The sequence below is a fragment of the Rhodnius prolixus genome, unplaced genomic scaffold (assembly GCF_049639745.1).
Source record: "Rhodnius prolixus isolate KJV_2025 unplaced genomic scaffold, Rpr scaffold_2, whole genome shotgun sequence".
Taxonomy (NCBI): Eukaryota; Metazoa; Arthropoda; class Insecta; order Hemiptera; family Reduviidae; genus Rhodnius; species Rhodnius prolixus.
In genome coordinates, this window is record NW_027411592.1 from 26,310,300 (window position 1) to 26,336,017 (window position 25,718).

The 25,718-nt window shown below is 34.0% G+C and overlaps 1 protein-coding gene across 3 annotated transcripts in view; it reads right to left on the reverse strand.

Annotated features, from left to right (window-relative positions):
- LOC141449336 (uncharacterized) overlaps nt 1–25,718 on the reverse strand; it is a 408,876-nt gene that overhangs the window by 23,247 nt on the left and 359,911 nt on the right. The window lies entirely within an intron of this gene.

Consider the following 25,718-nt stretch of genomic DNA (forward strand, 5'->3'; position numbering starts at 1 on the left):
TGCTTAATTTACTCGTACTTACACGTGTCCTTTGTAAGAGAATGTAATGCGATAGAAAAATTTAGACTATAAGATCTCTTCTTCTTCCAAGGTATTTCCCTAACCAGGGTTCCTTGTGCCAAGCATCCATCCTTCCCTATTTTAAGCGTTGATTTCGCATAGACCTCGCGCTATCATTACTTCCGCCAACTATTCCATAGGCCTTCCTCTTGAATATAATTTTTTTTCTAGAATTTGATATTCCTAGAGTGCTAAAAATTCTTTTTACAAATTAGTACGGTAATTTGTAATTAGGTTGTGTCTGAAACTCGCACGAAAACAGAAAATTGCACTAAGTTCAAATTTTATGTTCAGTTTAAGGCTACCAGATGACGCGATAATAAGTATTTGATCAAAATTGTTCAACACAGAAATTGCCCTTATAATACAGAATTATTATTATTATTTTTTAAATATTTTTCTCAATAACAGCTCCAAAAATATCCATCCTTATACATACATGTACATGTAGTTCTGTCTGATTACAAATTTCCGGTGAGATTAAAGTCTTACGAATGTTGAAATGCATGGAAATAAAATTAATTAAATAAACGCTGTCATTAAAAATTTATAAACGAACACGAATAATTGTAACTTATTGGAAATCTTTGGTCCTCTGTAATAATACGCAAAACTTTTATTATGGATAACATCACCTTTCCAAGCTCTAAAATCGCAGGAAAATGATGTTCGATTAGCAGAATATAGAGAAAAAGAGCTGGCTAGCGCTAAACTGCTGAGGAAATATGAGAGAGATTCTGGCCTCTCAGATAGCAGCGCCTGGGGCTAAGTGGACAGAAATGCAGGAGCAAATAAGTTTATTTTCTTGACAGATGGTTATCATTGAGTCGAGCATTTGGGTGCACCTGTTTAAAATCAATTTGGCAAAAGGAAAGCTGGGCATGTCCCATGAGATTATTACGAAATCAACTCAAAGGGAAATTTGTAGTTCATTTGTTCATAACTCTTTTTTCTTTTCAGAGAATTTAAAACAAAACTTTTTTTACCTGAGACATTTTTTTTTTCTTAGCTTCTTCCCTCTTTAGTCTTTTTGTGTCCTGCACTGGCATTGTGCTCTTTAAGAATTTATAACAAGATAATAAGTGTTGAATCGATACAAATTCGATTGTGTTGAAATAAAAATATGATTTAACAAAAACACAAATTTCTAGATTTATATAAAGGAAACAAATTGAAAGAAATAATTATAAACTATTTTGAATAAAACTTCATTTTGTAGATTTCAAAGGAAATGTTGATAATTCTTTAGTCTATACAAATACAGCAGAACTCGAGGGCTTTTGATTTTAAATCAAATGAATGAATCAATTTTGTTACCTGATTATTTTAGTATATAAACAAGAAATCCTGTCAGGAAAACCAATTAAATCTTTTAAGCAGTTCATCTCCTTCTCTTTTAGCTCTTAACATTATATTCAATCAGGTAATACGTTTATGATGAAATTCTATGAATAACACTGAAATATATTGAATAATTTTTCAATTAATTCTCGCTAATTGGTAATTAGCAAGATACTTGCTTAATGCTGAAAATATGTTCAAATTATGTTTTTAATAAGCGCAAAAGCTACTTTTTTTTTTTTTTTAAAGAGTTTTGAAATGATTTGGAAAATCATTGAAGGTGGTAAGGTTATAGCCAAAGAAGGAAGAGCATCCTTTTCATTCGCGGTTTTCTACCAAAACGCTAAATAAACTCCTTGCGGATATTTCTATAACTGCTACAACTGGGTGTGTCATATTTTTGAAACATATGACGGATTAACAGGTAATCAAGAACCTTTAAACATAACTTTTTTGAAATAAGGTTTTGTTAAGGAGTTCCCGTGTACTTTTTAATTAGTATTTTGTTCTTGGTTGTATTATAAAAAATATTTAATCATTTTTTAAATACTCTGTACCAATAGTTAGGGCAAAAAGTAGTCTACCTTTGAGTTCTCTGCGATTTTTGGATTCTAATATAAACTGTCGACACACCCACATAACGACCATTTCCACAGATCCACTTTTATAAAAGGACTCAGCGACATATAAGGTTATTTCCGGTAATTAATGCTTTATTTCTGCTACAGGACTTCCTGCTAAATTAGAGCAATAGCAGGATGACATACTAGTTAGGTAGGGGACGGTGTTCTTTTTAACCTGCCAAATTTACTCTGAATAGGGTTATGATTTACAGAGTTAATAATAATAATAATTTGGGTTTTTGGTGTAATTTACGATTTTAAAAACTATATAATTTATGTATCCTTGGGAATATTGAGGAGCGGTCAAAAATTTTGTAGACCAGTTTCTTTTTTTTACCGACGTTTTGGCAAATTTATTACCTTCTTCAGGGTTATACATATAAATTTGTATACTTGAATGTTCAACTACATCATCATAAATACCTCTTTATTTATTTATTTATTTTTGTGAATAAAGTTAGTGCTGATGTTTACAATTTTTGCCCTAGCCCAGGGGTCGGCAACCCGCGGCTAGCGAGCCACATGCCGCTCTTTTACCCAAATTTTGAAGCTCTTCAACCTGTCCAAAACTAATTGAAAGTATAATTCAATTTTATTGAAACAAATGAAAATTTCATTTATTAAAGTAAAGATATTTTTTCAAAAAGAATTTTAAATGAGATTTGGTTTGAAATTGAATAGAATTATATTAAAATAAAGTACGTAATATATAGGACTGCCGCCATTTTCATTCAAACAAAGGTTTAGTTATTATTTATTTGTTTATTTACTTTGCAATATGTGAAAATAAATACACTGGGCCAAAAAAGTCTGTGAACACTAACCTAAATTTTATTACTTTTATTATTATCTTATTAGAAACTTCTTTTATTTTCAAATGAAATATACTATTCGATAGAGAGAAACCAGAATTTTTCATTTTATATTCAATCTTTTATTTTTGTTCAACAGGAATATCACAATTAAATGTTTAACAAAACAATACCCCAAACGAATGCAAAAAAAGTCTGTGAACACTTTGCAGAAATAAATCATTCTTACACATTGTACGTGAATTATAAATTTTAAAAACTTGTAGGACCTCCTATGTTCCTAATCACTTCCAACAAGCGAGCTTTCATCGATCCTAATAATTTTGTGGTCGTCAATGTTGGAATTTTATCCCACTCTTCTAAAATAGCGTTTTTTAGTTGTTCACGGTTTCTTATTCCTCGTTTATTTATTTCGCGGCTGATTTCATCCCACAAATGTTCTATTGGGTTAAGGTCTGGCAATTGTGGAGGGGTGTTTAGGCGCCAGAGTGTATTATTTAAAAGCCATTCCCGAGTTTTTAGTGCGGTATGTTTCGGGTCATTGTCTTGTTGGAAGACAAACGTTCCCTCCAACCCTAATTTTTTTGAATTTTCTTTTAAATTGCGTCTTAATATATCCACATACACATATTGGTCCATCATACCATTAATTAGATCTAACTTGCCCACTCCTTTAGCACTCATGCACCCCACACCAGAATGTTGCCTCCCCCATGCTTAAAAGTAGGCTTCATATTTTTCATTTTCATAGCTTCATTTCTTTTTCGCCACACTTTTTGTCGTCAATCAGACCCACATACATTGAATTTCGACTCATCTGAAAAGATTACGGTTTCCCAGAAACTAGAAAGCTTAGAAACATATTCTTTCGCGAAATCCAATCGGCGGTTACTATTTATTTTATTGATTAAAGGTTTTTTCCTCGGGACTCGACCGCAATAATCGTATTCATGTAATTTATTTCTAATTGTCTGTGGTGTTACGCTTACACATAACCACTTGATAATTCTTGACTGATTTTTTGAGCGCTTGTCCTGGGTTCTTCTCGAACAGACTTCAGAATTTGCAGTTTATGAAAGGAATTAAGTTTTGGTGGCCGTCCACTGCGTGGCCTACTAATCACATTTCCGTACTTTTTAATTATATTATGCACCGTTGAAGGGTTTTTTTGAACTATCTTCCCTATTTCTCGAATACTTTTTCTTTCATTTCGCAACGTCACAATAAGTTCTCGAATTGGTCTGGGAACTTCCATATTAGTGGTTAAATATGTACTAATTAGATTATTTATTCACAAAACTGACTGTAGTGGTTTCTACAATACAATAGAGAACTTTGAAACTTTATTCAATCGTTTTTCTGTTTGTTATCTTAATGTTTTTACATATTTATACAGCTGTTCACAGACTTTTTTTGCATTCGTTTGGGGTGTTGTTTTGTTAAACATTTAATTGTGATATTCCTGCTGAACAAAAATAAAAGATTGAATATAAAATGAAAAACTCTGGTTTCTGTCTATCGAATAGTATATTTCATTTGAAAATAAAAGAAGTTTCTAATAAGATAATAATAAAAGTAATAAAATTTAGGTTAGTGTTCACAGACTTTTTTGGCCCAGTGTATATAAAACATTTAAATGTTATTGAAAATCATAAAATAATAATTTATGAATACAAATGATCTACAGAATATTTTACACTATAAACCTTGCGGCTCTTGGTAAGATTTATTAAAATTATTTAAGAAGAAATGGCTCCCTACTTTAAATTTTTACAAAACATTTAATTGTTTCATATATTTATTTCCATTATTGCAAAGTAAATAAACAAATAAATAATAACTTAACGAATGAAAAGGCGGCAGTCTTACAATATAAATCAAGTACTTTATTTTGATATTGTATAATTCCATTCAATTTCGAACCTATCACATTTAAAATTATTTTTGAAAAAATACCTTTAATAAATGGAATTTTCATTCGTTTCAATAAAACTAAACTATACAATATACGATATTTTTGGCAGGCTGAAGAGCCACACAATTTCGATAAAAGAGCCGCATGCGGCTCGCGAGCCGCGGGTTGCCGACCCCTGCCCTAGCCATATCTTGTAAACTGACTTCTCTTCTATCAATGCTATATTGAACATTGCAGATTAAATTTGAAAATGGAAGGTTCTTATTTACATATGAAACAGACAATTTTGGACCTAAACTTAAAACACTGTTCTATATTGTTAGGAATATCTAAATCAGTTAAGTTAACAATCTAAAAATCTTTAAACAAATAGTTATGTTGATGTAGTTGAACATTTCAGTCTAAAAAATTTATATTACCCTGAAGAAGGCAATAAACTTGCCGAAAAGTCGGTAAAAAAAGAAATTGGTCTACAAAATTTTTGACCGCTCCTCAAAATTCTCAAGGATAATTTATTAACAACGGTCGATAATCAAACCATCAAATTATAGTATAATGTTAGAAAGAATGAAAAATAAACTCAAATACAGCGCATGTTTAATCAAAATTTTCTCCATTATTTTATATTTTTGCCCTGAGAAGGTGGATTTTGTTAGCTAATGCTCGAATTAAGTCAAATAATAGTTAAATATTAAAAGGGATCGTTAGAGCATCCCTTAAGAAAATACCAACTTAAGGACATCATTATAGCAGTTGCCTATTAACGTGATGATAAAGTAAGCCCTAAAATGTAACTAATAAATTTACCAAGTGAACTTTATGGCTGTTTTTTAAGTTATTTTTTTTATTCAGAAAATTTTAAGGAAAATGGTGAAAACCAAAAAACAAAACGCTTTTAAGATGAAACAGATAGAGGGCTTTCTATGAAATAAAAGAGAAATGTCAGGCTATTCAGAGTTTTTTGGTGCGTGAAGAGCTTTGCCATAACTATAGAAATGTGGCCGTCTCGAGCTATCAACCAGCAAATTACCTTTTCGCTAACATTGCTCGACAGTTCTTACTCTAGTGAAGACATATAAACGTTGTGATAATACACATTGTAACTTTATTATTTAAACAACTAACTGTTTATATGAAAAATGAAAAATCTATTATTGTCATATACAGGGTGAAGCAGTAAGTATTGTCCATAGGCCTACTGCGTGTAGTACATCTAAAGTGGAGTTCAATGACGTATTGGCCAACTTCATATTTTTCTCTGTTCTTGAGTGACGTCACTTTAAAGTTTTTTTCTAAAATCATTACTTTTTTCCAAAAAAAATGTTATTACTCACAAAGTTTTATCCGAATTCGATTCTGATGACACAATTAGAAAGTGAGATAAATTTTCTAAAAATTGATACCATTTCGAAGCATAAGTTATTCTCCAAACAGCCTCAATCTTCCTCCGGATGCTGGAAAAATAATAGTAATCGAAATTTTCAAGAAAACTCATTCAGCCCTTACGTGATCATTATCAGACCTAGGTGCTGGCACTTTTTGTAAAAGTTTCCTTGTTTAATGGGCTTTCAAACGATGTATTATTTTCCAGGATTCCTTTTATCTTCGTATGATAAATAACGTTTGTATTACCAGAAAACGTGTTCATGAGCACTCAACAGTGTTATGGTACGATAGAAAATTTTGAAACCAAGGTAACAGATAAGTGAAGTTTATTTGTAAGGCACCTAGTTGTACTGGTTAATACCTAATTCAGATACAACGATTATCTGTTAGAGGGTTCAAAGGGTGGTTAAGGCTTATTTACATTTTTTTTCTTTTTTAACAGAGAAGTTGTGCGTGAAATTGTAATTTGGAGTAAATACAAACTATATAATTTTTTTTTTTTATAAAAATAGGACTTGTTTAAAATATTTCCTAACATTTTCTCAAATATTTCAGAATTTAGATTGTTTTTTTTTTAGTGCAATTTGTAACTTTTGACTTCCTAATTTAAGGACAGTCTACATTAAAATTGACTTCTGGTCCATCTAAAAGAGTTTTCAATGAATTAAACAACTTGATAAACTAACACTGTTGAGTGCTCGTGAACACGTTTTCTTGTAAACCAAACGTAATTTCTCGAACGAACATAAAAGGAATCCTGGAAAATAATATACCGTTTGAAAGCTCATTAAACAAGCAATCTTTTATAAAAAAATGCCAGCGCCTAGGTCTGATAATGATCACGTAAGGGCCGAATGAGTTTTCTTGAAAATTTCGATTACTATTATTTTTCCAGTATTCGGAGGAAGATTGAGGCTGTTTGGAGAATAACTTATGCTTCGAAATGGTATCAATTTTTAGAAAATTTATCTGTCTTTCTAACCGTGTCATCAGAATCGAATTCGGACTAAAACTTTCTTAGTAATAACATTTTTATTGGAAAAAAGTAATGATTTTAGAAAAAAAACTTTAAGGTGACGTCACTCAAGAACAGAGGAAAATATGAAGTTGGCCAATACGTCATTGAACTCCACTTTAGATGTACTACACATAGTGGGCCTATGGACATTACTTACTGCTTCACCCTGTATAAATTACACAATTGCCTTCATTATAAGTATTTGTAACACACACCTTCCAAACATTCTTCCACAGGTATCAGATTCTACTTTTGGGAGTATAGTTGGAATTCAGCAGAGCCATAGTTCATTTGACCTTAAGTTTTAAGCTTAAGCTCACTTGCGTTCTCCGTTATCTTTCTCTTTCCTACACCTTTGGCCTTGACATTATCTTATTTTACTTCTTCATCCTCCCCAAACCTCTTTTCATCTTTAGTACAGTCTCCTTCTTCCATTGATTCTGCACTTTCAATTTTTCCGGATTTCTTTTCTTTTGTATCTTCTTTTTCGTTCTTTTGTCATCTTCTCCGCCGAATTCTTTCATTTTGCTTTCATCCGTTACTACATCTTTATTATCTGCATTGTTTTCACTTTTTAAATTTAATCCCGTAACTTAATTTCTATAATATTTAAAAAAAAAAAAATATAAAGTTGTTTTTGGTTCTGTTATTCACCGTCAGTTTTCCTGGCAGGCAAGTTTAAAATTTGGTAAATTTCATGCCAAACATTAGCATTTTCGAGGAGAATATGTGCTGATGACTCCAGCAACCTTATACAATTCCTACTACAATGCGAAGTTTCATCCATTAGCAGTTGCTCTATTTAGCTAGAAGTGTTAAGCATCTTCACATTCTACAGTTTCCTCACATCACTTCATCTCTTACATGCTTCGATGTTGAACGATAGCTAAATGCTGGAATCTCAACTGCGGGCAGTGTTTTCTTTGATAGTAAATTAGTTGCTTCCATAACTATCAAATCAAAATTAAAATTCTCATTCGCGGTTTCGGCACTGTTTCATTAAATAAACGTTATGAAATTATATGTCATTAGATTTATTTTTACTCAGTTAAGTGAAATCAAAAACCTCTTTTCATTAAAATGCGTTGCCATTATTAATATTTTCAACGCGATGAAGGAGCAATATCGAGCTTAAAATGTACTTACATTTTACCCTAATCTTTCTAAATCAGTGTAAAGAGTCTGGGTGATATCTTGTGCTAGCCTCTCCTACTGCCATTTCTGATAGACAATTGTTTGTAGTATACTTTTTTTTCGAAAAATGTTCGAAATAAGCTATTTGGAAAATAAATATGTGTACATACATATTGTAAAGTTATTGTCCTTTTACTAAAAACTTCACAGTTACAACTAGTGCCTGCCACTAGTTAATTTATATAATAATGTGGGTTTGATTAAATAATAAAACTCACTAAAGTTGTAAGTAATAACCTGATTTATTAACACATTACCTTTACTCACATTAACATTTACTAGCAACTAACGCTATTCATTACAGTCACCATTTACAACAGTCACAACAGTTTACTGTTACTTACTCACTACGTAACGCCACAAAACTGCTCCACGACTGACCACTGGTCCGCACTGCACCGAATTGCACTAGTCTCTGCTACACAAACAAAGCTCTACTCACTAACTGACTAACCGCCTAACTGGCTAACTTTGAAGCACTCCGCAACACTGACTATCTCAAAAACTATCACTTCCAAAGTGTCTCTCCAAAACTAACTCACTCAAAGACTTGACTAAAAACTGACTTCTCCAGCTGTGTCTGCCTCCTTTTAACTGCGACTACCCCACTCCGTCGGTGTCACGCCCACCGGCTGGTCACTGGCTGAGGAAAACACATGCTGCCACCACCCCAACTGGGGCCGCCCTCCTCCAACCTTCTGTCACACTCAAACTCCGTCTGCCTTGCTCCCACCTGCCGCTCATTGGCTGGAAAACACATACTGCTACCACCCCCAACTGGGGCCGCCTCCTCCAATTGTCTGTCTCACTCCTACCTGTCAATCACTGGCAGGGAAAACACATACTACCACCACCCCAACTGGCTTTTAAACAGCGGAGGTCCGTTACAGGCTACGGTCACTAAACTCATACAACAATCTAGCCCTTTTCTTTTCTGGCTCAAGTAGAGACCGGCCTTTTGTTTACCCATTGTCGGCCTGTAACCGACTTTGGTCGCTTAACCCCTAGAACAATCTAGGCCTTTCTTTTTCGGCTCAGGTAGAGACCGGCCTTTTGTTCACACAGTGGCGGCATGTTACCGACTTTGGTCGCTCAACCCCTAGAACAATCTAGGCCTTTCTTCTCTGCCCAGGTCAACTTCGTTACAATATTTTTTGTTTGATTTTATTCAATTTTTGTGGAATTGTAAAAGTATTATTATTTATTTTGAAATTAAGATGTGTCAACATCGGTCATTATCGCGTGGAATCTCCTCAGTATGCCTGTAGAGGCTACTGGGAAAAGAGAAGCTCAGGTGAAAGCGTGCGTGGATTTAGACCCGGGCCCTCCAGCTTACACTCCGGCGCTACCAACTGAACCAATCCTCCTTCCTACTGTAATTAAATTATTACTTTACCAACTTTAGGCTCAGACTATTGAGCAAATAAAGGAAGTAAAGAGCCGTAACCACTGAACAGGTTATTACTAATTATTTTATTTTATTGAAAATGCAGAAATATAGAGTGCGAAGTGAATTCAACCGAACATTGTTCTATATAGTTCGTAATTTCGTACTGATTCATTACGATTGTAATGTACATTCATCTGGTGAATTTATTATAGTCACACTGACTCTACATTCCCATACTATACACCCACCGATTTCACCAATTAAGCACACAATTCGGTACCTACTTGACTATTTACTACTATATACAATATATATTTATTCCACATAACTATTTACACAATCACGCTTAAACACGCCTAACTACCTACTTAACTATCTACAACCTTCTAATACCTACCTATTCACTACTAACATTCAAAGCGTTTTGTATTAATTAAGTTTTTGACGATCAACCCTTATACAACTGTCCTACCGGACAGTTTTAATAAATATCACATAGATGTGTCCATACACACAAAACCCACATACCGGACACCCATGCATGTATGCATACACATGCATTTACCCTGTCTTGCATCACATACGAGGTGTGTTCAAAAAGTAACGGGAATTTTTAAATTTCGCGGGTTTGGAGAGTCTGATTGTAAAATTTTTTTTTTATTATGTTGGTACACATGCCCCTGAAGTACGATAAAATTTTCAGTAATATTCATTGTTTACTTCTTAAGTGGCAGCCTAAGGTTAGACGTGTTTTTCGAGCTTGGCGATTTTTGTTTGTTAAAAAAAATGGATCAAAGAATTTGTATTAAATTTTGCGTAAAAAATGAAATAAAGTGTGTGAAATGTTAATAAAGGCATATGGTGAGTCTGCTATGAGTAAAACAAGGATTTACGAGTGGTATAAGCGTTTCCAAGATGGCCGCGAAAACTTGAAGATGACGAACGACCTGGACGTCCAAGCACATCAACAACCGATGAAAACGTGAAAAAAGTGAAAGAAATGGTTATGAACGATCGCCGAATCACAATCAGAGAAGTCGCTGATGATGTTGCCATATCAATTGGCTCATGCCATGAAATTTTTTCGGATGTTTTGGGTATGAAACGTGTGGCAGCAAAATTTGTTCCAAAATTGTTGAATTTCGAACAAAAACAGCGGAGAATGGAAGTTGCTCAAGAGTCACTCAATGAAGTCGACAACGATGCGGATCTACTGAAACGTGTTATAACAGGTGACGAAACATGGGTTTACGGATATGATGTCGAAACTAAGGCTCAATCGTCCCAGTGGAGGCATTCTGGATCGCCAAGACCGAAAAAGGCTCGACAAGTGCGGTCGAATGTGAAGGTTATGCTCACTGTGTTCTTCGATTTTAATGTCATAGTGCATCATGAATTCTTGCCACAAGGTCAAACAATCAATAAGGAGTACTACCTACAAGTTCAACGCCGTTTGCGTGAAGCAATCCGAAAAAAACGCCCGGATTTGTGGCAAAACAATTCATGGATTTTGCACCACGATAATGCACCTGCTCACACTTCATTGCTTGTTCGTGAATTTTGGCCAAAAACAAAACTTTAACGATGCCCCAGCCTCCATATCCGCCAGACATGGCTCCATGTGACTTTTTTCTATTTCCAAACATAAAGAGAACATTAAAAGGCCGTCGTTTTACAAGCATAGATGACATTAAAAGCGAATCGCTGAAAGAGCTGAAAGCTATCACAAAGATCGAGTTTCAGAAGTGTTTCGAGGATTGGAAAAAGCGCTGGCACAAGTGTATTGTATGCGAAGGGGACTACTTTGAAGGCGACAATATTAATGTAGATGAATAAATAAATATTTTTTTCAAAAACGAAAATTCCCGTTACTTTTTGAACACACCTCGTACACAATGCGGAATGATGTAAACAATATTTCTTGCCTCTCTTTGCGTATAATTGTACTTAATGCAAACTAAAGAGCTATTCCAATAATTTATAACCAATCTGCATAATATGATTACCCTCCGGGAGATGAGGCAGAATCCCTTGTCGTACAATGATAACACGCATTGCATAATTTTTCTAACCATTAGTTCAATTACAAATATTGCATCCGGGGAGGCTTCAGTTCTTTGCAATTTTTTAAAAAAAGTAAGTAAAATAATGCCTATTTTTCAGGCAGGAAGGTCCAACTACTAAATTAGGTGTCGTGGACGGAGGCGACTAGCAAACATACTTTACTATAAATTTCTTTTATTAACCATCAAATAAAATCCAAGGTCTAAGTCCGGGAATCGAACCCAGTATCATAATGCATATTAGCTTTGCAGGTCTCGCCTCTAACCGTTCGGCTACCGCAGCGCCTTCTTTCCAATTTATATTTTTGAATTATTTTTAAATATAATTTTATTTTTGTGGCACAACGATAACCATGGTCATTAACGTCCCTAAATCTTTTTATTCATCTTTATCCTCACAAAAAGCTGGATTGGCAATGTTTCTATTTTAGGGTTTTGCATCCGTCACAACGCCGTGGCCGACAAGGTGAGGAAACTCTCTTAGCTCATCAATGCTTCGAGGAGGAATGACTTTAGCTGCCGGCATACAGACAAATGTTCTCTCGTAACAAACGACGGTCCATCAGAGGATTGAGACTACTAGAAAGAGAATATCTAAGAGTAGCAATTGGATTCGATTCCGGGATCTCCTACACGCCGCGTGGGAGTTCAATACATTTACTGCTTGAGTTCATTCTTTGCTTTCCATAATCTTTATATTTATTAATGTTATATTTATTGTCCATATAACAGTTTGCTTACTTAGATTATCGATATTGCAGTTAAACACTGAGCAAAGAGGAAATTACATGCCGGAAATCCAATCACAGCGTAGACTTTATATTATTTTTTAATTAAAAATAAAATTTTCTGATTTGGAAATATTAAGAATGTGAATCTTTCTAAAAACTCAGGATTAGTAATACTACTCAATGTAAATAATTGTAATCTTCCTACTTTCTTGAACGAATAGTACTATTTTTCCATTAGAGTTTACATATCTCGCTCTATAAAAGGGTTAACACCATAATACCAACCTCAGCAATGGAAGAGTAAAATGGAAAGAAATATCTTTCACTCCTAACTAAATCTAAAAGAGATAACGAAATGAGAAAAAAAGAATGAATTCTCGATTTTATTACGGCTGGTTAGGTTATATCTCATTCTGCTCCAACTGTTCTTTTGTGCCCAAAATCCTCAGCCGTAAAAAAGAAGATAAATAAAATACAGAATGATAAAAGTTAATATTATTTATTTAACGTGCCTTTTATAATTGCGAAAACGTCTTGCAAAGAAGGGGCTCAATCACACGTGACTTTCCTAACATTCTGATCTCTACATCTGAAGAAAACCAGAGAAATCCAGGTTCTCGAGTAATGGTATCGGCAAGAGAGATACTGAGAACTGAATTAATAAATTATGATGACCAGATAAAAGAGAAGCCTATTTCTTTCTAGCTAGATGATGAAAAATATTTAAGGTCATTATGGATTATTCTCTTAAAGATCAATATGCGAAAATTGATGAAAAAAGGCGAAGAATGATTTTGGATTTAATATTTTAAAGTTACCATTTATAAAATCCAATTTAAAGTAAAAGATGAAACGTTTCAATTTATTTTCTCAAAATTGATTCAAGTATATGAAAGCTGGAATAAATGAAAGTCAGCTAAATTAAAAAGGAAGTACTTTACCTAACGTAGATATTGCATTTTCAAACTTTAATTTTATCAGAGCAAATTTTGGAGAAAAAAAAACTTCAGAAATCTAACTGAAAAATTAAATTAAAAAAAGCATAAAACTGAATTAATTTTTATTTGTTATTTCTAGGCATCATCACATTTTGGTAATCTGTAGTTTGCTCAAGATGTGGGATTCACAGTATCTCCAATCTTTTCATAGACAATACAGATAGTTTCCGTTACGTTCTACTTACTTACTATTCTCTTCTTTGCTTTCATAGCGTTTAGGATCCAAAAAGAAAGCAAAAATCAGAAATTATTATTCTGTGCTTCTAGAAAGAGGAATGATCGACAAAATTTCGACTTTTTACCTAAAATACTTGTTTTGCAATCTCCTAAAACAAAACATTTTCGTTTTGGTTGACTGTTGCGAATGAAAGCAGGACATTCATTAGGAAAGGAACCATCAGACCATCCCTCGCCTTCAAAAGAGTACCAGAGCTTCAGATAAAAAAAAATTCCATCCAGAAAATGCTGGATAACTCAAGCTACCGCGTACTAGTAGAATTTGAAGCAAGAAATTAATAGGCATGGCGATTTAGTCTCCATGTCTTGCTTGAACCTCGAGAGTTCCTTTTACTTACTTCCGCGACAATGTCAGAAATGGAAATCTTCATCTGCCCAAAGAAAGGAGTTTGGTTCTAGCGCAGCGCACTTTGTTGGGATAACTGGGGGCTGCATAATTGGTAAATGAGTGAGGTTGATCTTGAATAGATGTTGCTCCAGAGTAGAGTGACAACTCAGTATATTGAACTAACTGGAGGATGCAGAACCTGTCAAAAATTAAGCAGGAACGTTCTAGTTAGGCCGAGACATGACATTCAGTGTAGGATCTCCATTTCTTCCTGTGATCCATTGCAATGCCGGTATAGTACAGGAATAACGAGTGGAGGAGTCCATGTAACCAATGTAGGTTGCTCCCACCAGGAAACGGAGACAATATTCATCGCTCTCCAAAAATTCAGAACAGTACTGCAAGTAACAGGTGAGTTTGTTCTTACCTTTGTATCAAAGTATATTTGTACTCTGGAGTACTCTAGAGCTACCTGGCTGTCCGTAAAGATCCGATCGCCAATGTCAGTAGATTTCTTCTAACAAAGCATTGTAACAGCAATTTCAAAGGCAGACAGCTTTGATTAGATGACAGATGTAAAATTACCAGGTTCAAAGGTGGTACATTCCCATCTGCGTCTAAACTGAAGGACCCAGATAAACCAACACCAGCCCTGACTAATTGATGTTTCATTGATGGTTCAATTGGCCTCTAAGCGTATATAGCTAGCTTCCCGAGAAACAGGAATTCCATGCGAGAAGGGTACAGCATTTCAAAACTAAAACGCTCAAACATGGTATTGTAATATTATTTTAATTTTCGCTTCAGCGAGTTCTGTCTGCCGGAAGAGAGACCTCACTAAGGCGTTGTTTCAAATTTTTTTAAACCCAAAATAAGAAAATGAGGAATTATATTTTTCCTAAAATCAATTTAAATTAGTAACCCAGCTAGTTGAATTACGTCACATTGTTTGTTTATGTAGATGTCTCAATGCGTTTAGATACGTTAGTATCGCACATTACTGCCATCTCACTATTTAAAACAGTTTTGTATTCTACACATTATGAAAAAGTTGTGTCATCGAACTACAATGTGATAAGCTTGTTGAACTAATGCATGCTGCACGGAATTAGCTGTTGAATATTGATGAAACAGAACTATTTACGGAACTAGTTTGGTGGTCTATACTCAGACCAATACCGCACAAACCAGAGATTTGCCTAACAGCCAATCAATGTTCATTTAATGAAATGGTTTTGCATACAATTAACGTAAACAATAAAATAATAAACTATACTGGCAACTCTGTATTTCAATTAAAACTTTAAAACATACATGCATCTAATTGACCATTTTATGAAGCATATCTATGGCGTGCATTGATTGATGAGAAGGTGCCTTGTGTCAGAAAATTTATTTGATGCCTCTGTAAAAATATTCAAAACTATTTTACCATATACAGGGTGACCAGAGTTATATGCTCCACCCACTTTCCTTTTAAACAGCGGGAAATTTCGAAAAAATAAAAAACACGTATTTAATCATTTTTAGTCTAGTTTATTTTCAATGATTGACCCATTTTTTTAAACCTCTGTATCTCGAGATACAGCATCCAACTTTTGTTTTTCAAATGGAACGTTATATTTTTTTTTGCATATTTTTATAGTATTTGAGCTCATAAAATAAAACAAAAAAAATTTTTTGAAATCGGTTAGGTTTTTCAAAAGTTATGGAAATTTAAAATATGAAAAACAAATTTCAGTTTATCGTCAAAATTACGTTATTTTTTTTTAAAGAATCTGTTCAAACTGGGCACAATCAACGGATAGGCAAGCCAAAATTCTGGACTCCCACGCTTTTCTTGTAGGCAGCACTTATGGTGGCGAAGTCAAGATCTAGGCAGGCTAGAGTTATTCGACGTTTCAGATCATCGACTGAAGCCACGGGATTAAGGATACTGTACACTTTATTTTTTAAATATCCCCACAAAAAGTAGTCCATTTGGGTTAAGTTCGGAGATTGAGGTGGCCATTGGATGGGACAATGAGTCCTTAAGCACTTTTCATGGAAATTTCTGTCCATGTAACCTCGAACCATTCTCGCATTATGTGCCGGGCAAACATCTTGTTGAAAATACATATCTAGCCGACGTTGTAGAGGAACATCTTCAAGCAGAACTGGCAAAATGTCTCTTAAAAAAGTTAAGTTAAGTTTTCTCTGTAGAAGTATGGGCCGATTAGTTGATTTCCTAAAACTCCACACCAAACATTTATAGAAAAAACAACCTGAACGTCGAATAACTCTAGCCTGCCTAGATCTTGACTTCTCCACAATAAGTGCTCCTACAAACAAAGCGAGGGAGTCCAGAGTTTTGGCTTGCCTATCCGTTGAGTGTGCCCAGTTTGAACAGATTCTTTAAAAAAAATAACGTAATTTTGACAGTAAACTGAAATTTGTTTTTCATATTTTAAATTACCATAACTTTTGAAAAACCTAATCTATTTCAAAAAAATTTTTTTTGTTTATTTTAGGAGCTCAAATACTATAAAAATATGCCAAAAAAAAATATAACGTTCCATTTGAAAAACAAAAGTTGGATGCTGTATCTCGAGATACAGGGGTTTAAAAAAATGGGTCAATCACTGAAAATAAACTAGACTAAAAATGATTAAATACGTGTTTTTATTTTTTTGAAATTTCTCGCCGTTAAAAAAAAAAGTGGGTGGAGCATATAAGTCGGTGTTCATTTTAAGACGGCTCAAATGCATTTCATGCTTAAACGGTTGTTCTGAGCGAAAAATGGTAGAGGAAAAATTGGTTGCCTGTCACTTCTAGTTTCAGAATATGTGGCTTGATTTTAGATTCCTGCCCGCATACGCGGCTGACGCGCGACCAAAAGTGAGGGTTCGCAGTTGACCCCCATTTTCGTATACACAGTTTTAAAGAGTATAAAAAGTAATGAAAGAAGCCGGAAACCGCAATTCGATATTTTCAAAATTAAAGGTGCTAGGCCATTTCAAAATCTGGTATTTTTAATCATATTTCATTTTTTTTAACTTGTTATCAAAGAGAAAGAAGAGCACGCGATAGGTCATTTTTATGTATTTTTTCATCCCCTTTTCTACTAAAAATATTGCCAAGGCCGTAAAGCTAGTATTTTACTTAATATCGGGAAATAAGTAGTTTTCCGAGTGATTTTTCTAAGAAAAATCAAATGTTAAGAGCTTTAGATGTTCTCAAGCATACACAAAATGGCTAAAAAATAATTTTACACCTGTTACAAACAAGAAGGTTTAATAATTATTTGGTAATTTTGGGAGAGTTGCGTTTAATTAGCAAAAAAATTGGAAACCTCCTGCCACATATTCAAGTGATCAATATCTTTCATGTAAAGGATCAAACTTATTCCTTAATTTATCATAATGCACTTTTGCAGCTTTTGCTGCATGAACTGTGTCATGAAAGGTGCCTCAACAGACTTGCAAGCCAGGTTAGCCAGGAGGTTATCAACTGCTCTCTGTATCTGTGGAGGCACCTTTGAAGGCACTGTACATGCAGCAAAAGCTGCAAAAGTGCATTATTTGATAAATTAAGGAATAAGTTTGATCCTTTACATGAAAGATATTGATCACTTAAATATGTGGCAGGAGGTTTCCAATTTTTTTGCTAATTAAACTCAATGAAATGCATTTGAGCCGTCTTAAAATGAACACCCTGTATATATATATATTTTTTTAAATTTATTTTGTAATTTACAATCTATACATCATATAATAATAATTCTATTTTCGAACTCAATGAATGAAATGTGATTTCTTGTCTAAGTTCTTGTTTCAAAAGATGATTTTGCCTTTAGCATGTTCGCCGTGTTTTTTGTTGTTTATGTTTGATTGACTTCGATCAAAATAATTCTAATTTTTGTATTTAATTTCGGTAAGTGGAATAAGGATGACAAAGGGTTCAAGCGTGTCGGGACGTGTTAAAAAGAGGTCGGACATTACCAGGACGCAGAAGTAAGCATTTTGCGAGGCAAGGAAGAAGGGTAGGAGTCAGAAGTGAACAAGACAAGTGTATAATTCCAGTAAGTAGAATGCATTTATTCTAAATATTTTTAGAACTGAACTTTAACGTACATAAAATTATCTCCTTATGCAAGGAACTGATGGAACTGTGCGCTAGAAAAATTGAAAAAAATTCTCCTAAAGATGTTGCTAGTGGTTCTGAACATTTTGGTATTGAAATCAAAGTAGTATCAGAAAATGTAACATCAAGGTACACTAATGCAACATAATACCCATCGTAGTAGAAAAAAATTATTGTTCAATCTTAAGTTCTGGCTAAAAAAGAAGAATGAAACTAAAAGAGTAAACATTATCTTCCGGGTGAAGGAATAGTAACTTCCACTATGAATGAAGGACCATCAAAACATAAAGGAAATTTTATCTACCGAAAGAGCTTATTTCTATATTTATATAGACAGGTAATAACTCCAACGAAGAAAAATATTTTCAGCCTTTAGTTCAAGAGGAAAGAAGAAATAATCTGAAGTGAAAAGCACATTCGAAGAAGAAAGTTTTACTGAAGAAGAATATGTGGAAGGCGATCTAATTAAGGTGAATGAAGCCGAAAATGAAGAGATAACTCCACCTATAACGGCGGAACCGAAGTTCGAAGGAGCAGAAATAAGTATAGCTAAACTTGGAAACTTCAGCAGAATGAAAACAGAAACTGAGTCGGTGAGTTGGTAAGAAGCGTCTACTGGTCAGACATTGCCAAAGAAACTTAGTTCTTCTGTTCACTGCAAGAACAGAATAACGCCTGGAGGAAAAGAAGAAGACGAAAGCCGACGATCTCAATAAAGTATGAGAATTAATGTGTGGAAATATAAACCTGAGTTTGAAGGGATTGGGGCGATATACCTTGAATGAACGTGGGAATAAAAGACATTTACATTTGTTTATAGACAGGGTGAACCAGTAAGTATTGTCCATAGGCCTACTGTGAGTACTACATCTAAAGTGGAGTTCAATGAAGTATTATTGGCCAACTTCTTGAGAGACGTCACTCAATTTTTTTTTTCTAAAAACACTTTTACCTTTCTTTCTTGCAATAAAAATGTTATTACTCAGATAGCTTAAGTTCGAATTCGATTCTGATGAAACGGTTAGAAACATAGATAAATTTTCTGATAAACCGACACCATTTCAAAGCATAAGTTATTTTCTTAGCCTCAATCTTCCTCCGGAAACTGGGAAAATAAAAGTAATCGAAATTTTTAAGATAACTCATTAGGCCCTTACGTGATCATTATCCGACCTAGGTGCTGGCACTTTTTATAAAAGTTTCCTTGTCTAATGGGCTTTCTAACGGTATATCATTTTCCAGGATCTCTTTTATCTTCGTATGAGAAATTACGTTTGTTTTGCAAGAAAACATGTTCACGTGCACTAAACAGTGTTAGTTATCCAAGTTGTTTATTTCATTTAAAACTCTTTCAGATGGACCAGTAGTCAATTTTTAAAGCAGGCTTTCTTAAAATAAGGAAGTTAAAGGTTACAAATTGCACTTTAAAAATTTCCTTCTGATCTCTCTGAAATATTTGACAAGATGTTAGGAAATATTTTAAACAGAAATTCATATACCTAGTTGTATTTATTTACTCCAAATTACAATTTAACAAAGACAAAAAGTAAAAATAAACTTCATAATAATACAAAAATAAGTCTTCATAATGTGTGCAGCATGCGAAAATCATGGAACACACTACAAAAACGAACAAGTCTTCATAAAAGATTCTCAAAATGCCCACCTTCATGCTGGCCTACATAACCAACATCGTCGAGTTGCAGATCTAGTGGCTCTGCGTACATCTGCGATTCTCCTCCGCATATTGGAGCAAGCCATCAAAATTCTTTCTTCTAATAGCTGCCTTGAGTTTATTGGCACACTGTAAACCTCACTTTTCAAGGTACCCCAAACATAAAAATGTAAGGATGTCAAGTCTGGACTCCTTGCAGGCAGTGTTCCCTCTAATTTTTTGTGACCTGTGTGCGCACTTTTTTAAGTGTGTGCAGTTTTTTCCAAAATAAACACATTTTGTGCAGCAATTTAAAAAAGTGCATATAATAAAAAGAAAAGACAATACAATGATAGTATTAATATTCAGCCGAATTTTGTTCCTAATTAAACGCATTGACTCGATCGTACAGCATACCACACATTACAACCGAACACAATGAAAAATCTACACTAAAATCAAGTCAAATCATTAGATAGTGAAGACAGAATTTAGCTGATTACTGTGGCTTCCCTTTTCCATTCAAATGGAAAATAACAAAATTTAAATACTTACAATGTAAAAACGTTGTCTGCTTCTAATTTTTTAAATTAACACATTCGTCAAAACATACAAACAAGGACAACCATTCACAATTACTTATTAAACAATTTCAGAATTAAGGATTACATTTTTATAAATGGCATTTATTTTATAACTTCTCTCTCCTGTCTTTTGGTTTTAACTATTCTGCATAAATTTACAAAAAAAATTTGTGCGCGCGAATATTTTTCATGTGCACTATGTTTAAAATTTATGTGCGCGCGCACACGCGCACAGCTTAGAGGGAACACTGCTTGCAGGTCATCGCACAGGCCAATGTTGGCCAATCCACCTTCTAGGAAAATGCTGGTTCATCCAGTCCGTCACAATTCTACCATTGTGAGGAGGACACCCATCCATTTGCCACCAGATGTATTCTCGTAGTTCTTCTGGGATGTCTGCTAGCATAAGAATAACTTTATTTTGCAAAATCCCGTAATAGGAGTTCGCATTCATTCTATGCGCAAGTATAACATCCGTTAGAAGCTGGCTACCATAAACCCCTAACCAAACGTTCACCTTAAATTGATGTTGACAATGGAATATTCTAGTTTGATAGGGATTTTGAGCGGCCTAGAAGTGGTTTTTGTGAAAATTAAATCCGCTGCTGCGGGTGAAACTTGCCTCATCTGTCCAGACTATCCTTTCAGGGAAATATGGATCTTCTTCCACTCTCTCCAAATACCAGCTACGAAAATTCCGTCTCCTCTCCAGATCATTGGGTAATAAATGTTGAACCTGTGTGGAGTGGTACGGGTGTCGCTGGTCATGGTGAAGAGCACGCAAAACTGTCGATTGTGAAACTTGGAGTTGACGTCCACCCCTTCTGCTACTCAGTGTTGGGCCGTCATCAAAAAGTTGTAAAAATTTCATCTCCTCATTCCGAGGCAAAACGTGAACAGCGTGGCGTGGGTTGCTCCCCGTTTCCCTAAGAACACGATATGCAGCTTCAGGAGTTCGTCGGTCCGGGACGCGTCGTGAAAGAAAATGCAGTCTGTATTCCCTAACTGCCTCATGCCCGTTTCCATGTACACTCTATATTTGAATACCATATCGGCGTACTCTACGTCAGTGTAACTGTTGCGGGGAATGATCATGTACTTTATGATAAACACAACTAAACTTATGAAAAAAATAATAATGTGAATAAGCCTTAACAACCTTTGAACCCACAACTAGATAATGCTTATATCTGAATTAGGTATTAACCAATACAACTAGGTGACATAAATGAACTTCCCTAATCTGTTAGACTTGGACTTTCAAAATTTTCTATTGTACCCTATTTGTAACTAAGCAAATTAACCTTCGATTATAAAAATAGCACTTGTTTAAAATATTTCCTAAAACATTTTATCAAATATTTCAGAGAGATCAGAAGTAAATTTTTAAAGTGCAATTCGTAACCTTTGAGACAATCTACTTTAAAAATTGACTACAGCTCCATCCAAAAGAGTTTAATGAATTTAACAACAGAATACACTAGCACTGCTGTATGCTCGTGAACACGTTTTCTTGCAAAACAAACGTAATTTCTCTTACGAAGATAAAAGAGATCCTGGAAAATGATATACCGTTAGAAAGCCCATTAGGCAAGGAAACTTTTATAAAAAGTGCCAGCATCTAGGTCTGATAATGATCACGTAAGGGCCTAGTGAATTTTCTTAAAAATTTCGATTACTTTTATTTTTCCAGCATTCGGAGGAAGATTGAGGCTGTTTGGAGAATAACTTGTGCTTCAAAATGGTATCAATTTATATGTCTTTCTATCTGTGTTATCAGAATCAATTTCGGACTAAAACATTCTGAGTAATAACATTTTTATTGCAAAAAAGTAATGTTTTTATTTTAATTAAGTGACGTCACTCAAGAACAGTGGAAAATATGAATCTTCAATCCGTCAATCTTCAATACGTCATTGAACTCCACTTTAGATGTACTACACACAGTAGGCCTGTAGGCATTACTTACTGGTTCACCCTGTATATGATAAAATGAGCCACGAAGTGTGAGTTAGTGAATTGTGTGACCGAATTCATTGTACGTATTAAAACTGTCCGGTAGGACAGTTGTATAAGGGTTGACCATCAAAAACTGCACGAAAAAGTGTAACGTTGAAAAACACCCAACTTTGACAATTTTTTTCTATTTTTCTATAGAAGATAAAATTCCCAAATTTTCTTTAAAATATAGGGCAAATCCTCCTTTATAACTGTAATTTTTTTGCAACCACCCAGATCTAATAGGTTTCGAGAAAAAAGTTGCCGAAAATGAGCAAAAACGGCTTTTTCAAAAAATGTTCTTGTTCTTGTTCTTCTTCTTGTTGTTGTTGTTGTTGCTGTTGTTGTTGTTCTTGTTACCTTTTTTGTAAACAACGTAGCGCCTAAACGCGTGAACCGATTTTCATGAATGAGGTGTCATTCGATTCGGAATTTTATGTAGATGTGCCTTTTGGGGGTCTCGGCCCTGCACATCGAATGGGAGAGGAGTTAGCCCCCTTTATGTAAGGCCCCCTCCAAAATTATTATTACTAATTACTCTGTAAATCTTGGCCCGATTTTGATAAAATTTGGTAGGATGATAGGGTTAGGGCTCCCCTACCTAACAATAAAGCGACGATCTGCTCTTACACTTGTTAAGGGGAAGTATAGCAATCGTTTCAAATTATCGACACGTGAACCGATTTTCATGAATGAAGTGTCATTCGAATCGAAATTTTGTACTGATTTGTACTTTAAAAGTCTCGACGCTATGCCTCATAAGGAGGGGAGTTCGCCCCACCCAAATAAGGCCCTTTCTAAAACTATTATTACCAATATTTCTACAAAGCTTAGTCCGATTTTGATAAAATTTAGCTCAAATAAGTGGTTAAAGCTCCTCTACGTGGCTGTGAAGTGCCATCATGCTCTTACACCTACTAAGAGGAAGTACTGCAATCGTTAAAATTATCAATGAGTGAACCGATTTACATCAATGAATTGTCGTTCGATTCAAAATCTTTGCCTTTTAGGGAGAAGTACTGTAATCGCAGTTTATTTTTCTTGCTCCTCTTAAAAGGAAGTACTGAAATCGCAGTTTAATTTTGCTATTTACGTACAAATACCTTCCTATTTTATTCAAAACGCTTTCTCAAAAAAATGGTTATTGAGGATGGTTTGGGGACCGCAACTATAATCATTCTTTAAAAAGATCTCTCCAGTGGTAGTTACGGTTCCGATTTAACACCTTATCAGGTTATAATGATAGAATAGCTTATTCCAAATTTTAAAAAATCTGTAAAGCAGACGTAACTTTGCAAATAGACAAAAAGGAAAATCTATCCAAAAGGTACAAAAATCTCCTTAACAAAAACTTACAGTTTTAAAAGTTAAGTATAAGGGTTGATTAAACGCCAAAAGGTACACAAATCAGCAGTTTCCAACATTTCATTAATACTTCATTGATATAATTTAAGTAATTTTACTGCATTAACTTTTCCTTCACATTTTTTAGAATTTATTAGATGTCACAGACCCTTATGCTGGCCAGTTCATTCATAATATTTTTTTATTATAATTATGATGAAATGAGTGATGAATTATTCTGAGTAGTCACATATACATGCATGTTAAAATAGAAAAAAACAAAGTTAGAGTCGGCCACTTTTTAAATTTCAATCACGGAGGATTCAAAACAATATTTCAGTCTTAAATTCGTCTTACCGAAATATTCGTGAGCACAAATAACATACATTTAATAACAAGTAGATTATTCAACAATATTTACTCATTTCTCAATTGTAATTTAATTTAGTCCCCCTAATTTTACTTATGGTAAAATACTGGAATAATTAGCTGTCCTAAAAATATGCATATCTTTATTTTCTTTATTTTATATTACATATATATAACATTGTGGGAAGAACACCTAGATTGAGAATGTAATTGAAGAAAACTATATTATTTGCGATAAAGCCAGATTATTTATTACTTATTATTACAAACGTTTGACTACAACATAAAATAACAATTACTTTAATCGAAGAATGAACTTAAACCAATGATTTTTATTTAAAAATAAAAATAAATGCATAAAATCATTGATGTAAAAAAAGTTTATGAATTTTTTAGCCTCTTATTTTTTTTATATTTTTTATAACGTTTTCTTTTTCACCTGTGATTAATAGTTTGATTATTATAGATAAATAGATATTACAGTCAATCTAAGTTAAATGGTGTGCTACTTGAGTAAATATTTTGTAGACGAAAATGGCCAGCATAAGGGTCTGTGACATCTAATAAATTCTAAAAAATGTGAAGGAAAAGTTAATGCAGTAAAATTACTTAAATTATATCAATGAAGTATTAATAAAATGTTGGGAACTGCTGATTTGTGTACCTTTTGGCGTTTAATCAACCCTTATACTTAACTTTTAAAACTGTAAGTTTTTGTTAAGGAGTATAAATAGTTTTCAGTCAATTAGTAACATATTGACAGTATATACAGGGTGTCCCAAGCTATATGGATAACGACTTTTTCTCGGAAACTAAGATAGCTAGAAAAAAACTAAAAAATACGTGTTCCCTTAGTTTTTTGTTAGGAATCCAAATTTACTTTGTAAATTTTTTTTGGTGCTGCCAGAAGCGAGATACAGGCACCAACTTCATTTTTTCAAATGGGAAGGTGCGGTTTTTATTTCAGAAATAGATTCCTCTATTTTTTTAAAGAAAAATTTACATGAACGATTTTTTTCTGTGAGCGATATTTTACAAGTTATGAATGAAAACATGATTCTTATAATAAACGTCAAAATGATAATATTTTAACGGTTTTTTGATTAAATAAGAAGAAAAGTACTATTTTATTATAAATTTCACTCCTCATTAATATTACAGATCATGCTCGAAATGGCCTCCACCATTAGAGATGCATAGACATGCCCTTTCCTGCCAATTGTCCCTTACTGCCAAAGAAATAGATTCGGCTTTAACCGAGTTACAGGTATCTATTATTCTCTGCTTTAGTTCATCTACAGATGCAATCCCGGCTTGATTCTGATGCACCTAGATTTAGAAATGCTTTTTGATAGCCCATCAAATTTCCTATCGAGATATCTCTTTACATGCCTGATGGTGTTATATCCATCACGGAGGCTATTCAGTGGCCACCTCTCTCACCGGATTTGACACCTATGGACTATTTCCTTTGGGGATACCTGAAAAACAAGTTGATTATTCATAACGTTTTTCTTTCTTTCCTTATTTCTGCTTATCGAAAAGCATTTC